We start from the raw sequence: 5,321 nt of genomic DNA, 5'->3' as shown, positions 1-5,321 counted from the left end.
TCTATTTCTGCCCTGACTCAAGGCAAGGCAATTTTATTTGTAGAGCACAATTCGTACACAAGGTAATTCAAAGTGCTTTACAGCTACATAAAATCACAAGAAGGCAATAAAATCATTAAAAAAACAAAAACAAAAACAAATAAATAAATAAATATAAATAAATAAATAAAAATAAATAAAAAAACATGAAAAATAATCATTAATTAATTAATTTAAAAGTGAAGAGTGCAGATAAAATACTTTCAGGTGTCATATGCACGGCTAAATAGAACTGTTTTCAGCCTGGATTTAAACATTGTCAGAGTTGAGGCCTGTCTCACATCTTCTGGAAGACTGTTCCAGAGTTTAGGAGCATAAAACTGAAACGCAGCCTCACCTTGTTTAGTCCTGACTCTGGGCACCAGCAGGAGACCCCTCCCTGAGGCAGGAGACGCCTCAGGGAAAGAACAAAGTATTTCTCATTCTGTGTAGACAGAAATCTTTAAGGTAAATCAATACAGTATTTGTGATGACTTACTACCCCGTGCTTACATAAATGAAGCGATCAAAGAAGGAAACCGTTTTAAGAAATGCTCTCATTTTGCTCCTTGTCATCAAGTGCCTTCACAAGTGTTGCTAGCTCTATATCAGACAAACTGGTAGCAGACGGGCATGTGAGTGATGGCCCTCAGCTGCTGGCAGTTCCAGGGATGAAGCCTAGCCCTCACTAAAAATATGGCCTGTAATTTAACCAAACCCTCTCAGGGAGTCCACGCCGGCTAATTTAGGAGGTCATCAGAGTGCTTTGTGATTGCATTGGGCCACTCTCCCCTGTCTACTGCCTCACCCTCACTTTGCACTCCCAGGCTGCGCGATTGATCTTGGTCAGTGACAGGGAAGATGGGTGTGTGCATGTGTGTGTCGGCCTGCCTGCCTGCCTGCCTGCACTCATACTCCACAATCTAGAAGATAGTTTCAGGCGAGTGGATTGCAGGCGTGATAGTAAAGAGCTCTTGCGTTTGTTGCCTTTCTTAAAATAGAAGAGCTAACCTCTGGCCAGCCAGACTGCACTCCTCTGTAAATAGGCTGATGTAATGCTATACCGCTTGAATATTCATTTTCAGTACACAAAAAGATATAACCAAACACAATATCATGGTTATCCTTATAGGGAATGTACATCTTTTCTAGATTTACAGTTGATATGTGGAAATGATGCGCTTCAGTATGCAGAGCAGTATTTTCTAATGAAGCCTCCAGCTTTCATCTTAGCTCCATACAGAAATAGAGTCAGACAGTTGATATTAAATATCTTGCACCTGGGAAATAAGTTCAGGATCTCACTGACAAATGCAAGGGTAGCGAAGTCCACTGGTACCTATCAGCACTAGCTTACGCTATAGCAACCCAAGGAACTGGATATATGGCTTCAATGCAGTATTTGCTCAGTACAAATGCCCTTGAAAATATTGTAAAATGTTCTTTAGGGAAGTAATAAGAATGTTCTTAAGTATAGAGAGAATGAATGTGTGAGTGGGTCAGGTAATTTGAAAAAGCAATCGTGGACCATAGACTCAATTTACACCCATCAGACATGACATTATGACCTGTGACAGGTGAAAAAAATAGAAAACCGGTGAACATTTTGTCCTGGAGTGATGCTTTGGCCTATGTTCTGCTGGAAAACTCTGCGTCCTGCCACGTAGATCTTACTTTGACACCCGACCTTAACACTGTTGCTGACCAAATACACGCTTTCATGGAAATGATATTCACTGATGACATTTTAATTTGGCCTTCATATTCTCCAGACTTCAATCTAATCTTGCAATATATAGGACTTAAAGGTGGGGTAGGGGTTCTTTTTCTGGAGCATTTTTTTACATATTGCTTGAAATACTCTTCACACCCCCATTGCAACCAATTAATTAAAAGTTTTGACACAAAAATGAAAAGTTTTAGTGGCCTCTACAACGAACAATCTAGGAAAAACAGTATCCAATCATACTGAACGGACTGTTAACGATGATTGGATTCTGATGCGTCTATCAAACTGCAATCTGCTCCTCCCTCCCCCTCCTTCCCCCTGTGCGCGCACCCTGCTCCGTGAACGAATTACGCGCCCAGAAGCTTGGCAGGAAGCTAAACTAGAGCACACACTTAAAGTAACACCCTTTCGTCAAACTTAATGAGTTAATTGGATGTGACAGGTGAACTCTAGTTGACCCCTGGTCACGAGGTGAACTCTAGTGACCCCTGGTCATGAGGTGTGGGGGGAGGGGCTATAGGGGGGGGGGGGGGGGGGGGAGGGGGAGGAGGGGGTTAGGGGAGTGGTGTTAGGGGAGGAGTTATGGGAAGGAGTTTAGGTGGGGAGTGGTTAAGGGATGGATCTAAATATTTATTGAGTGTAAAATGAAAGATTGTTTAATGACAAAATAGGGAAAGTTTAAGTTTTAGGAGCAAAGCTGACAACATTTTGAAGTATCCTAAGTGACTAGGAATGACGAAAAAATAGCTGTTTGGCGGCTTTGCAGATCCCTGTATGGGTGAAAATAGTATAAAGTAATTAGGTAAGTCTAAATATTTATTGAGTGTATAAATGAAAGAGTGTTTAATGACGGAATAGGGAAAGTTTAAGTTTTAGGAGCAAAGCTGACAACAATTTGAAGTATCCTCGGGACTAGAAATGACGAAAAAATAGCTGTTTGGCGGCTTTGCAGATCCCTGTATGGGTGTAAAATAGGATAAAGGTCATGTATAGCCCGTGACTTTGAGGACCAATGAGATGATAGAAGGGTGGGGTTTTGGTAATGTATAAAACCCTGAACGAATCTGTATGTAGAGCGCAATATCAGTGTGAAGATAACTGATTCAGGATGATTAGGACAAGAAGCAGAGTGAAAGAAGAAGAAGAGAAATCTTCGCAGATGGGGGAGAGGTTATTTACTCGGCGCTCTCTCATTTGTGAGACTCCGGTAACTTTATATCAAGATCCTCCATTGGTGCCAGATGCTCCCAAAAGGTGTACGGTGTTCCTGTGTAGAACGCAGCAGCCTCCGCCTGAATCTCTACAGGAAGAATGGTCGTTGGAGCCCTATGGAATGCGTGGAAAATGGGGGTATGTGTTCAGGTATGAAATAGGCGAGCTCTGTCTGTATCAGCTCGACGAAAATGATGAGACTCTGGGGCCTCTGACCAGCGTGGGTATGCTAACCTCCAACGACTGGGGAGTGTTGAAGCTAGCAACCCCTCGTCGTCGTCCTGGAGGATTTCGGGAAGAGGCACCAGTGAAGGTAGAATCAGGAGAAAGCCAGGGACCTCCTGTTAAACGCCCGAGAGTGATGACTCCTCTAAATGACACCGAGATAGCCCAAACAAGGATGGCTTTCAGTGCGGTGTGGCAATCGAAAACAGCAGTCAGTGGTCGCTGGTTCTTTCGTGCAAGCTCCCGGGAATCTAGTGATAAGATAGACGGGGATCTTTTTGTTCTTGAGTGTTTTAACTCTGACTGTGGTGTGTTTAGAACGATGCTAGCACTACCTCACGCAGCATGGATGGAGAAGATGGATGAAATAGCGGAGCGGATTTCCTCGCTCTTCCGCAGCTGTCAGAATTGGGTTGAAATTCTGGCAGTCAAGAAAACACTGGCTGTATAGACATACCGCCAATCAAGTACTACCTCCTCCTCCTCATCCTCCACCCCCTAGACATTAACCACACCCCCTAACCTTTAGGTTTATAAAGAGACATTGCAGCATGGTCAGGAACTCAGCAACCAACACCGAGAGCAGGATGAGTACTAATATTCAGAAGACCACGTGCGGGGAGATCCCTGATTGCTGTTCGGTGGATACTTCTCCCTCGCTCTTGGTGCAACCAGGGAGTCCATCTGAGGCATCCGTATCGCCGCAGTGTCGATCACCAGACTATGACCTGGAGCCGTACCACCCTCCCTCACGATCAATATCACCCGAGTACTTACCATCCTCTTCACCCGAGATTGAGTTCTCCCCCACGGCACCCGATGACAGCCTCGTAACGCTCTGCCGGGTAGGATCTAGCATCAACACCATGGCCGTAATACCGGAGGAAGCTGAGTCTGACAACTTGGAGGACTCTCAGATTCCACCAGGCCAGGGTACATCGGCTGGCACTCGGGATGACCGAGGAGTGGAGGACGTGGATGAAGGAGAAGAGGGGGATGAGGGTGAGGATGAATTTGATGGATGGGTACATTCGGGGTTTATCAAAGTTGTAAAAACTGCAGTGTTACACCTCTTGAATGAGACCATCAAAAAATTCATGGTAGAATGCTGCTATGGATGCACCGTGGACCATCCTAGTTTACGACAACATCAATGTATGGATGTGATGGAGGAGGACTTCTTCCATGTCCATTACTACAGACTGATGCGGAAACTTTATAATCAACGATTCGTTGCTTCTATTCAGCATCTTTTGACTGCACGTAGGATTCGTGAGGATGACGCGAGAGTCACGGCTGTGGCTGAAGCTTACTTGTACGAACTGACGGTAATGAAACAAATCAATACAGCTATTCAGGACATGTACGAACACCTGATTGGAGAGGATGCTGAGAAACTGCAACAACTTCAAACCATGACAAAGTTTTGGGAGGGTTGAAGAAGAGGGATGTAACATTTTTTCATTTTATAAGTATTTAGACTAATGATGTAATCACGTACGATGTTGTTATAACATTTAGCTTTTTCTACTTCTTAAATTACTGTCATTTATCCATTGTTCATGAATATATAAACGTGTGTATGTGTGTATATAATAAAGATAAGATTGAAATATACATGCGTTTTATGTTTTTTCATCAGTACAAGTCTGAACCTGCATAAGATAAGATGACTGAAATGAGATTAATGAAAAAGGTTTACTACGATCCTGGTCGACCAGGTAGTTTTGGGGGAGTAGAGAGTTTACGTAAAGCAGTGCAGGATGAAAGTGGTAGGAAAGTTATGTACGAAAAAGTTCAAGAGTTTTTATCAGGGCAAGACGCCTATACTCTACATAAGCCTGCAAGAATCCGTTTTCCGAGAAACAGAGTTTTTGTCACCAGCCCTTTAAAACAATTCCAGGCAGATCTCTGCGACATGCAGGCCCTGGTGGAACATAACGATGGTTATAATTACCTATTAACCGTCATTGACATATTTTCAAAAAAGGCGTACGTTCGTGCTCTCAAGAGAAAATCCGCTGCAGAGGTGGTGAAGGGTTTTGAATCTGTTTTTAGAGAAAGTAAGACCCCTAAAAAACTTCAAACAGATGCTGGTAAAGAATTCTTTAACAAGAAATTTAAGGCTTTACTAGAA

Source organism: Odontesthes bonariensis, chromosome 2 (genome assembly GCF_027942865.1).
Source record: "Odontesthes bonariensis isolate fOdoBon6 chromosome 2, fOdoBon6.hap1, whole genome shotgun sequence".
Taxonomy (NCBI): Eukaryota; Metazoa; Chordata; class Actinopteri; order Atheriniformes; family Atherinopsidae; genus Odontesthes; species Odontesthes bonariensis.
The sequence above is the reverse complement of the archived record's forward strand: the minus strand, read 5'-3'. Positions refer to the sequence as shown.